Source organism: Artemia franciscana, chromosome 18, assembly GCF_032884065.1.
Source record: "Artemia franciscana chromosome 18, ASM3288406v1, whole genome shotgun sequence".
Lineage (NCBI taxonomy): Eukaryota > Metazoa > Arthropoda > Branchiopoda > Anostraca > Artemiidae > Artemia > Artemia franciscana.
This window is the reverse complement of record NC_088880.1, coordinates 24859306-24872113: the sequence shown is the minus strand read 5'-3', so window position 1 is coordinate 24872113 and position 12808 is coordinate 24859306.

The following is a 12808-nucleotide window of genomic DNA, read 5'->3' as shown; positions in this document are numbered from 1 at the left end:
AAAATCAATATAATTACTACAAATCCTTGCATAACGAAGTAACTGTGAGAAAAACGCTATATATGTGATATTTGAGTATATATTACTTTCAGGGAATGGGAAACTAATCACTTCAAAATCAAAATCATCCGTTTTATTATACATTTTAAAACTTAATTTATTATTATCACAAATATTAATATTTAAATCTAAGAAATGATCTTCATGACCAGCGCCATGACTAGGTTCAAGAATAAGCTCTGATGGATATATATTTTTAGAAATATCAATGAAATCCTTACAATTTAAGACCAAAATATCATCTAAATATCTTTTATTATTTGACAAAACATGTTTTAAATTAATTGGATGATTCTTATCCATCATATATTTATATTCTAGTTGACTTAAAAACAAGTCAGCTATAAATGGGCCGGCATTCCCCCCATGGGAATTCCCACAACCTGCTTGTACAAATCACCACCAAATCTTATATAAGTATTGTATAAAACAAATTCTAATAACTAAAAAATCATATCCAAGCTGTAACATCTCAAGTTAACTGTAGTATTAAAGCAATTTTCCATATAGCTTTTTTATTATAAGTGTCTATTTTTAAGAACCTTTTACTAGATAAGAGGAAAGATTTCCTGATGACAGTTTTTAAATTATCAAACACCACATTAAGTGATAAATTAGTATACATTGTCGCAAAATCGAAAGACTCAATTCTTTTAGCTGAAACCATTGTTAAAGAATCTATCACCTGCAGTGAATTATTAACACTCCAATATGGATTAAAATTCGAAAATTTTTTAATACTAGAACAATAGGTTTTAAGTTTATTTAAAATTTCCTTTAAAATTAAAGAGAGGTTGGACATTTATATCCAACAATGCGGGTTGGACATTTAGCTGCTCCAGGAATAAACCGTGGTTTAGGGGGATTCTTATGAAATTTTACAGTCCAATATAGGAAAGGGAACTTTTTATCATTGTCATTTATTTTAATATTAAAATTTTTAAAAAGTATTTCTTCAGTCTTTTCAATTAAATTCTCATCCTCTATATTTACCTTTTCGTAAACATTAGTTGTGCATAACTCCCTTTTTAAGATATCACAATACAGCTTCTGACAAATTATGGCAAAATTATTATTAGCTTTATCCACTGGCACAATTACAAATTCATTCTTTAGATTAGCAATTGCTTGTTTAATCTTCACATTATAAAATAATGATTTAGTGTTACTATTTTTTTAGTTAGAATATATTTTATTTCTTATTCTACTAATAATTAAATTCTTCCTACTTTGAAAACTCTCTTTAGTTTTATTCTCTTTCTTACACCACCTATCAATAAATAAATCAAAATCATTTTCCAAGCCATCAAGAACAATCGATGGTTTCAGATGATGGGAAAGACGGAAACTAGCCCCTTTATTCATTATAATTTGAAGATCATCTTGCTTTATTATTGACAAGTCCCCTGTTATAACATGTTTGTAAGTAGGATTTACAAATGGGCCAAGTTGCTTACAATTACAAACCGGTTTCCAATTTATATCACTATCTAATCTTTTTAGGATTAAATTATAATTAAAAATTATTTGCCCAATAGTTTTTGAAAATTTAGAAGTTAAAACTGGACCATCATTATAATTCAAATTACTAGGAAGGGCCTGTTTCACATGCCGCTGATTTAAAATTTCTGGTAAATTAATATCTTCAATCTGCTTACAAGTAAAATTAATAGGTAAATATAATCTGTTATTCTTATTACTAATCTTATCAAACTTTTTCTTTTTTGAAATAAATTTCGTTTTAGTTAGAATGCAAATCGTATCACATATTACTTTAAAATTATAATCAAGAGCTGTATTATTCTTAACAATCCAGAAAAGTTTGATTAAATTCCTCTTGGATAAATTATTTAGACATTTTATTACAGAAATCATAACCCCTAGATTCAAGTAGCTGGCATAGATCTATAGAAAGCATATGTACATCTAATTCATTTTTTCTATTATTTTTCCTATGTCCTCTCGATCGTTTTTTACGTTTAGTAGGACAAGTAAAAGAAGGATGGTCCATAAAACCATCAATACATTTAACATCAACATGAGACGTGTCACCATATTTTGCTACACGATCATTTAGCCCAAAAGGATAAGCTGTACTAAGAGTATGGATCCAGAAATCCTCCTGTTTACGTAGTCTATTATTCTTCTCTTCTTTATTTAAATTTTCTAATTCTAAATTTTCGAAAATTGTGACAGTTATATCTGATATGGAGCATTTACCATTATTACAATGTTGAACTAGATAGTTATTAGTTTTTTCATTATTAACTGTTGTCTTATTATCCAGAAAATCTTTTATATATATTATTAGTTGTTTCCCCCACATATTGTAGGCAGCATTTATTACATTCTAATAGGTAAATTACATTGGTTGTTCTACAATTAACATTACCACGTAACTTGCATGAAAAATTTTTATTATACAATGTACTCTTAACAGAAGTCCGTGGGACAAAATGATCTTGGCAAAGAAAACAACGACTCTTACACTTACTAACTTTCAAAAAATCGTTCCGAGTTCCGAGGCTAATATTTGTGTTTTGTTGCATAAGAAATTATTGAAAATAAATCCAAAACAAACCAACATCCAAATCAAAATCCAACAATCAAAGTCCAAAAAACATGCCAAGGTCAATAGGTCAATAGGTCAATAAATACATAAAAAAAAACATGAAAGAACATGAAATTTGCATAAGTGCCATCTCACCAATAATTAACAATATCAGGTTAAAAACCTGGACCAGGGTAAAGGTCTGTCGGGGAGAAAACTAAAAAAAAAATTTTCTCCACCAGCACTGGATCCAACCTGGAATAATATCATGAAAAGAGAAATCACCAATGCAACAGCACAAACACAAAAAAAAGAGAGAGAGACAGAAGGAGAAAAGGAAGACTGTTTTCCTAAATTAGTGATTAATATAGACGAGGGATAGGGGTTGGGAGTAAAGTGTAGCCACACTGCATAAAAATATGTTAGGTGCAATTTTTCTGCATAGGTTGAAAAACCTGTATCCAATTGAGCAACATTATGTAAAACTAAACCCTCACACCTTGTTACCAAAGATGAATTGAGAAGAACTATATATATCAATGAATAGCTAAAATTCTAAGCTATGCTTCAATATTTGCATTATTAGAATTATTTAAGATCAAACACTTGAAATTATTAGTTTATTGACTTATCTAGAAGGATCTTTTTTTTGGAAATACCAATTATCCTATTTTGACATATATATATATATATCCTTTCATTCTTTCAGTTTTATTCGCATTAATAGAAAGCTGAATATCTTCTTATTCTAAAAACGTAGCTTTTAGTGCTTCATATATATTCTATAAGCCACAAATATTGAATATAATTTTCTTTTTAGTTTGCTGGTCGAAACAGAGACCATATTTTTAATTCCTGCTGACAAATTATTGGTGAAAATTTCACCTAGAAGGAGGGACTCTTGTTACTACCCTGTACTCTCGTATGTGTTGTATATATATATATATATATATATATATATATATATATATATATATATATATATATATATATATATATATATATATATATATATATATATATATATATATATATATATATATCATGAAAAGAGAAATCACCAATGCAACAGCACAAACACAAAAAAAAAGAAAAAAAAGAAAAAAAGAGAGAGACAGAAGGAGAAAAGGAAGACTGTTTTCCTAAATGAGTGATTAATATAGACCAGCACTTGAATGAGGCTTTAACCCTACTCATCCATCCAATCACATAGGTCAAACAGCATAGCCATACACAATCAACCATAAAGAATAATCCATGGACAGGCAGTCATGTCGTCAATAACTATAAGTCGTCATTTACCAAACAATAGAAAAAATAATAAAGACAAATTATTCAGAGGCAACAACCCAACACAAGGGCTCATAAGGAGAATACACTGGCCTATATGGGGTTTCGCCACTTTAAATTCTCTACCCCACCAAGTGTTGTGGCTACCACAGAATATCCATGGCATCCCCGTGTCAGGTATCACCCCCAAAATACATGCCTATGAAAGAAAAAAACAGCAAATGTAAAACAACCAAGTAACACCAAAACAAGCTTATCCTGTTAATATATCCCTCTTTTTTGCAACAATAGGTAAACTAAATATAATAAATTTTACCAAATCACAAATATTAACACATTGCAAAAGACCTGAATGAACTAAACAATTATAGAATTCATCTTTACCATGTGGCTAATTTAAAAAAAAAATCCGCTCAATTAGAAACACAATTCAAAATAAATGGCGATGCAACATCAATTCTCAAACCTCCGAAATTAGTTGAAAATTTCTTTAAGTATTTCTAGATAATTCTTTTGATATTTATTTAAAAGTTCGTTATAATGAAAACTAAATTTTTTAAATTGCCAAGTTAATTTATTTGCAGAAAAACCTCTTGATATCAATTTTTGGCTTAAGATTTTACATCTATTTTTAAAATCAATATAATTACTACAAATCCTTGCATAACGAAGTAACTGTGAGAAAAACGCTATATATGTGATATTTGAGTATATATTACTTTCAGGGAATGGGAAACTAATCACTTCAAAATCAAAATCATCCGTTTTATTATACATTTTAAAACTTAATTTATTATTATCACAAATATTAATATTTAAATCTAAGAAATGATCTTCATGACCAGCGCCATGACTAGGTTCAAGAATAAGCTCTGATGGATATATATTTTTAGAAATATCAATGAAATCCTTACAATTTAAGACCAAAATATCATCTAAATATCTTTTATTATTTGACAAAACATGTTTTAAATTAATTGGATGATTCTTATCCATCATATATTTATATTCTAGTTGACTTAAAAACAAGTCAGCTATAAATGGGCCGGCATTCCCCCCATGGGAATTCCCACAACCTGCTTGTACAAATCACCACCAAATCTTATATAAGTATTGTATAAAACAAATTCTAATAACTAAAAAATCATATCCAAGCTGTAACATCTCAAGTTAACTGTAGTATTAAAGCAATTTTCCATATAGCTTTTTTATTATAAGTGTCTATTTTTAAGAACCTTTTACTAGATAAGAGGAAAGATTTCCTGATGACAGTTTTTAAATTATCAAACACCACATTAAGTGATAAATTAGTATACATTGTCGCAAAATCGAAAGACTCAATTCTTTTAGCTGAAACCATTGTTAAAGAATCTATCACCTGCAGTGAATTATTAACACTCCAATATGGATTAAAATTCGAAAATTTTTTAATACTAGAACAATAGGTTTTAAGTTTATTTAAAATTTCCTTTAAAATTAAAGAGAGGTTGGACATTTATATCCAACAATGCGGGTTGGACATTTAGCTGCTCCAGGAATAAACCGTGGTTTAGGGGGATTCTTATGAAATTTTACAGTCCAATATAGGAAAGGGAACTTTTTATCATTGTCATTTATTTTAATATTAAAATTTTTAAAAAGTATTTCTTCAGTCTTTTCAATTAAATTCTCATCCTCTATATTTACCTTTTCGTAAACATTAGTTGTGCATAACTCCCTTTTTAAGATATCACAATACAGCTTCTGACAAATTATGGCAAAATTATTATTAGCTTTATCCACTGGCACAATTACAAATTCATTCTTTAGATTAGCAATTGCTTGTTTAATCTTCACATTATAAAATAATGATTTAGTGTTACTATTTTTTTAGTTAGAATATATTTTATTTCTTATTCTACTAATAATTAAATTCTTCCAACTTTGAAAACTCTCTTTAGTTTTATTCTCTTTCTTACACCACCTATCAATAAATAAATCAAAATCATTTTCCAAGCCATCAAGAACAATCGATGGTTTCAGATGATGGGAAAGACGGAAACTAGCCCCTTTATTCATTATAATTTGAAGATCATCTTGCTTTATTATTGACAAGTCCCCTGTTATAACATGTTTGTAAGTAGGATTTACAAATGGGCCAAGTTGCTTACAATTACAAACCGGTTTCCAATTTATATCACTATCTAATCTTTTTAGGATTAAATTATAATTAAAAATTATTTGCCCAATAGTTTTTGAAAATTTAGAAGTTAAAACTGGACCATCATTATAATTCAAATTACTAGGAAGGGCCTGTTTCACATGCCGCTGATTTAAAATTTCTGGTAAATTAATATCTTCAATCTGCTTACAAGTAAAATTAATAGGTAAATATAATCTGTTATTCTTATTACTAATCTTATCAAACTTTTTCTTTTTTGAAATAAATTTCGTTTTAGTTAGAATGCAAATCGTATCACATATTACTTTAAAATTATAATCAAGAGCTGTATTATTCTTAACAATCCAGAAAAGTTTGATTAAATTCCTCTTGGATAAATTATTTAGACATTTTATTACAGAAATCATAACCCCTAGATTCAAGTAGCTGGCATAGATCTATAGAAAGCATATGTACATCTAATTCATTTTTTCTATTATTTTTCCTATGTCCTCTCGATCGTTTTTTACGTTTAGTAGGACAAGTAAAAGAAGGATGGTCCATAAAACCATCAATACATTTAACATCAACATGAGACGTGTCACCATATTTTGCTACACGATCATTTAGCCCAAAAGGATAAGCTGTACTAAGAGTATGGATCCAGAAATTCTCCTGTTTACGTAGTCTATTATTCTTCTCTTCTTTATTTAAATTTTCTAATTCTAAATTTTCTAAAATTGTGACAGTTATATCTGATATGGAGCATTTACCATTATTACAATGTTGAACTAGATAGTTATTAGTTTTTTCATTATTAACTGTTGTCTTATTATCCAGAAAATCTTTTATATATATTATTAGTTGTTTCCCCCACATATTGTAGGCAGCATTTATTACATTCTAATAGGTAAATTACATTGGTTGTTCTACAATTAACATTACCACGTAACTTGCATGCAAAATTTTTATTATACAATGTACTCTTAACAGAAGTCCGTGGGACAAAATGATCTTGGCAAAGAAAACAACGACTCTTACACTTACTAACTTTCAAAAAATCGTTCCGAGTTCCGAGGCTAATATTTGTGTTTTGTTGCATAAGAAACTATTGAAAATAAATCCAAAACAAACCAACATCCAAATCAAAATCCAACAATCAAAGTCCAAAAAACATGCCAAGGTCAATAGGTCAATAGGTCAATAAATACATAAAAAAAAAACATGAAAGAACATGAAATTTGCATAAGTGCCATCTCACCAATAATTAACAATATCAGGTTAAAAACCTGGACCAGGGTAAAGGTCTGTCGGGGAGAAAACTAAAAAAAAAATTTTCTCCACCAGCACTGGATCCAACCTGGAATAATATCATGAAAAGAGAAATCACCAATGCAACAGCACAAACACAAAAAAAAGAGAGAGAGACAGAAGGAGAAAAGGAAGACTGTTTTCCTAAATTAGTGATTAATAGAGACCAGCACTTGAATGGGGCCTTAACCCTACTCATCCATCCAATCACATAGGTCAAACAGCATAGCCATACACAATCAACCATAAAGAATAATCCATGGACAGGCAGTCATGTCGTCAATAAGTATAACTCGTCATTTACCAAACAATAGACAAAATAATGAAGACAAATAATTCAGAGGCAACAACCCAACACAAGGGCTCATCAGGAGAATACACTGGCCTATATGGGGTTTTGCCACTTAAAATTCTCTACCCCACCAAGTGTTGTGGCTACCACAGAATATCCATGACATTGCCGTGTCAGGTATCACCCCCAAAATACATGCCTATGAAAGAAAAAAAACAGCAAATGTAAAACAACCAAGTAACACCAAAACAAGCTTATCCTGTTAATACATCCCTCTTTTATGCAACAATAGGTAAACTAAATATAATAAATTTTACCAAATCACAAATATTAACACATTGCAAAAAACCTGAATGAACTAAACAGTTATAGAATTCATCTTTACCATGTGGCTAATTCTTAAAAAAAAATCCGCTCAATTAGAAACACAATTCAAAATAAATGGCGCTGCAACAACAATTCTCGAACCTCCGAAATTAGTTGAAAATTTCTTTAAGTATTTCTAGATAATTTTTTTTGATATTTATTTAAAAGTTTGTTATAATGAAAACTAAATTTTTTAAATTGCCAAGTTAATTTATTTTCAGAAAAACCTCTTGATATCAATTTTTGGCTTAAGATTTTACATCTATTTTTAAAATCAATATAATTACAAGAAATCCTTGCATAACGAAGTAACTGTGAGAAAAACGCTGAATATGTGATATTTGAGTTTATATTACTTTCAGGGAATGGGAAACTAATCACTTCAAAATCAAAATCATCCGTTTTATTATACATTTTAAAACTTAATTTATTATTATCACAAATATTAATATTTAAATCTAAGAAATGATCTTCATGACCAGCGCCATGACTAGGTTCAAGAATAAGCTCTGATGGATATATATTTTTAGAAATATCAATGAAATCCTTACAATTTAAGACCAAAATATCATCTAAATATCTTTTATTATTTTACAAAACATGTTTTAAATTAATTGGATGATTCTTATCCATCATATATTTATATTCTAGTTGACTTAAAAACAAGTCAGCTATAAATGGGCAGGCATTCCCCCCATGGGAATTCCCACAACCTGCTTGTACAAATCACCACCAAATCTTATATAAGTATTGTATAAAACAAATTCATATAACTCAAAAATCATATCCAAGCTGTAACATCTCAAGTTAACTGTAGTATTAAAGCAATTTGTCCATATAGCTTTTTTATTATAAGTGTCTATTTTTAAGAACCTTTTACTAGATAAGAGGAAAGATTTCTTGATGACAGTTTTTAAATTATCAAACACTACATTAAGTGATAAATTAGTAAACATTGTCGCAAAATCGAAAGACTCAATTCTTTTAGCTGAAACCATTGTTAAAGAATCTATCACCTGCAGTGAATTATTAACACTCCAATATGGATTAAAATTCGAAAATTTTTTAATACCAGAACAATAGGTTTTAAGTTTATTTAAAATTTCCTTTAAAATTATAGAGAGGTTGGACATTTATGTCCAACAATGCGGGTTGGACATTTAGCTGCTCCAGCAATAAACCGTGGTTTAGGGGGATTCTTATGAAATTTTACAGTCCAATATAGGAAAGGGAACTTTTTATCATTGTCATTTATCTTAATGTTAAAATTTTTAAAAAGTATTTCTTCAGTCTTTTCAATTAAATTCTCATCCTCTATATTTACCTTTTCGTAAACATTAGTTGTGCATAACTCCCTTTTTAAGATATCACAATACAGCTTCTGACAAATTATGGCAAAATTATTATTAGCTTTATCTACTGGCACAATAACAAACTATATATTATAAATATATATATAATTAGGTATTAGGGAAAGTTAGGTAGAAAGTTAGGTAACTTACGAGTGGGTGATCGGATCTTAATGAATTTTGATATTTGAAGGGCATCGTGACTCAGAGCTCTTATTTTAAATCCTGACTGGCATTAAGCTTCTGATTTTCCTTTTAAATCAATCTATTGATTCTTAGAATTTTGATAGAGCTCATACCATATGAGCTCTTGGCTCTTAGCTCTTCTTGAGCTCTTAGCTCTTGTTTTTTGTTAAGATGTGTATGAAAGATTGCATTAGTTATTAAGTCATTGATAACGTACCAGCATTTTTTCAGAAACTCTTTAGTGTATTATGTCGACACTTTCAGGGCATGCTGAAGGAGATGTATTTATGGGATTGTTATGCAAATGAGCCATTGTTTTTCTTAGCCCATGTACCTAACCATAATGCAACTGAATATCTGTTTAACTGAACACCTGTGTAACTCACACCCATTTAGCTGACCCCTTATGCAACTCAATCCCTGTTTAGCTTAACGCTCTTGCAACTAAACCTTTGTTTAGTTCAATTCTTGTTTAACTGAACCTCCGTTCAACTCAACGCTCAATCAACTCCTTAAATGATTAAATCTTCATGCAACTCAACCCTCCTTTTGTTAAACCTAGATATATTTAAGGGGTAGGAGGTCTACCAATGAAATGTCTAAAGAAATTCCTAAGAGTATTAAGGTGATATTTTCAGTGCCTGCAGAGGGGTACGTTGAACAACATCATTAGACACTATAATGACTTATTTAGTGCAAATGACGATCTTGTAATATTTCAGGAAGAGTTAAAGGTATTAAGTTGAAACTATTACCGTGTGTTGATTTAAATCCAAATAAACTATTTATTTGCAAGTTTTCAAAAGGGTGGCATTGTCAAAATCTCAGGAACAGCTAAGGATAATCAGTTAAAACTTTCAGGTAATAGTGAGGGGAATATCCAACTAAATAATAAGACACTATATTGCAGGTTTTCGAAAAGGCGTGTTTGATATATCTCAGAACTTCTAAGAGTTTTAAGTAGGAACTTTCAGGCAATAATGAGGATGTTGAGTAACGTAACTAAATGAGTAACTAAATATATGTTAAACGGTTTTCCTTTCATACGGCTCATAAATCCAAAATTGCCTGAGCTTTCAAGAACAGATATTAATATATAATAAACTATCAATCCACATTGTTTATTATTCTCAATAATTTACCTTAATGTGATGATTTTAATTTGTTTTCCATGTTATGACAAATAAAAACATACGAATTAATATAGAAATTGAGTGCATGATTTATATTGGTGTAAAGCTTAAATTGTTATTTAACTTTATTTATGCTCTTTTTGTATCTAATGTAGCTCTACTTTTCTTTGAAAAACTTTTTAATTGGTAAAATAAAAAAAAAACTAAATGGATGCTGCCTTATCACTGCAAATGCTGTATCATTCACCCCCAAGTTTTTTTCCTTAATGATTTTTATGGCACTTGTTATTAACCAAGTGACATATAGCGATCGCAAATTCTGTGGGTCCGTCGGTCAATCAGTTTGTTTGTCTGTCTGTCTTCCAGTCTCTTGGTCTGTCTGTCTGTCCCGGTTTTGCTAGTTTAGGCACGTCCAGATAAGCTAGGACGATGACATTTGGCAGCCTATCAGGGACCAGACTAGATTCAATTAGAAATAGTCTTTTTCCTAATTCGACCATCTGGGGGGGGGGGACTTAATTCAGAAAAAAATAGAAAAAATGAGGTATTCTTAACTTAGGAACCGGTGATTGGATCTTAATGAAATTTGATATTTAGAAGGATATCGTGTCTGAGTGCTCTTACCTGACCGGATTCGGTGACATTGGGTGGAGTTGGATGGGGAAACCTAACATCTTGGAAAATCCTTAGAGCAGAGGGATCGGGATGGAACTTCGTGGAAAAAATCTAGATTGGTAGCAATCTGTTATCCTTCACCCGCAAAACATGTTGTAGGTATCTCAACCTTTTTCTCATTATAGCCCTAAAAAGCGGGACTGAACTCCATTTTTAGTACAACTTAATGTTTGTCTGATGAGCACCCAAAACAATCCTTAGACAATGCCCCTGGAGAATATATATCCTCCCCGTCTTCCAAAGAACCCATATTTCAGAACCATGATTGACCAGTATCATCGTTGATTATCATCTCCAATATTCTAATTTTCATTCGAAGACTTCTCATTCTATTCTTACAAAAAGCTGGGACACTGCTAAGATAGAAAAAAAAATGAACAACCAGCACCATCTAGCCATACTGAGCTAGGGAACTGAGTGCCCATTGACAATGAGATTGTACTAAGACTGAACTTAGCTAACGGTAATATGGGCCAATAAAATTTATTCATAGAATCACCCAAAAGTTGAATAAAAAACTTGATTGGCTCAAAGTAGCACTATTTAAACTTACACTAAACTTTAGTTAAACAACTAAATCGTCTAGCCTGCCAATGAGCTTGCAAAGGTAAGTTGTACTAGGGGCGTGATTATATTAGTAAAATCCCATTGTGAATAGGCCTTAAGTAGAACCTAAATAAAAAAAAGTAGTTATTTCCATATTCTGTTTTTCTTTACGCTGAAGATAAAAAGTTTGCCGAAGGATACAATAGGAAGGCGTATACATGTGTACATTTATCGAAATTGGCCATGCCTTGCTCTGCTTATTGTATAATCAACAAAGAGTATTTAGAAATAAACTAATTTGTATAATTTTGGAAATTTATAGTGAAATCTTGTTTCTGGTATTCGAATTCAAATTTATATTAAACTAGATTAAGTTTGATTAAATTTGATTAAGCTGTGATCTTGTCTAGATCTGCTGGGTAGTGTTCCATTTTCATTTGAGCTATTTTCAAGTTGTCTCGGTTTTCTGTTTCTTTCAATTTGTCTTACAAGCTGTAGCTAGGTTTCTTTCAAAAGTGTTCACAAAAGATAAAAAAAACATTAAGTCTATATCGGAGCGCCAAAAATTCTCTCGTGTCCGAGTTTTAATCGCTTTGTATCAAACTGTATGTGAATGCGCCCTAAATAACCCGAAATCGAGGTTTACGGTGGGTTTTTTAATCTTTTTACATCATTTTGTGTATACTGTAAGTGTGGAAAAAATACATAGGAGACAGATCACTCTTTCCTAAATCAAGTAAAAACTAGCTGCTTCAAGTGAAAGTAAAGACCGACACTAAAACCTAAAAGGAACCTATTTTATCCAATATTTTAAGAGGTGCCATCCCTTTAGTCCCCTGCTCTTTACACTGAAGTATAATTTATGCTCTAAAAGTTTGATTAGTTTAAGAATTAAAGGTAATTCGGTAA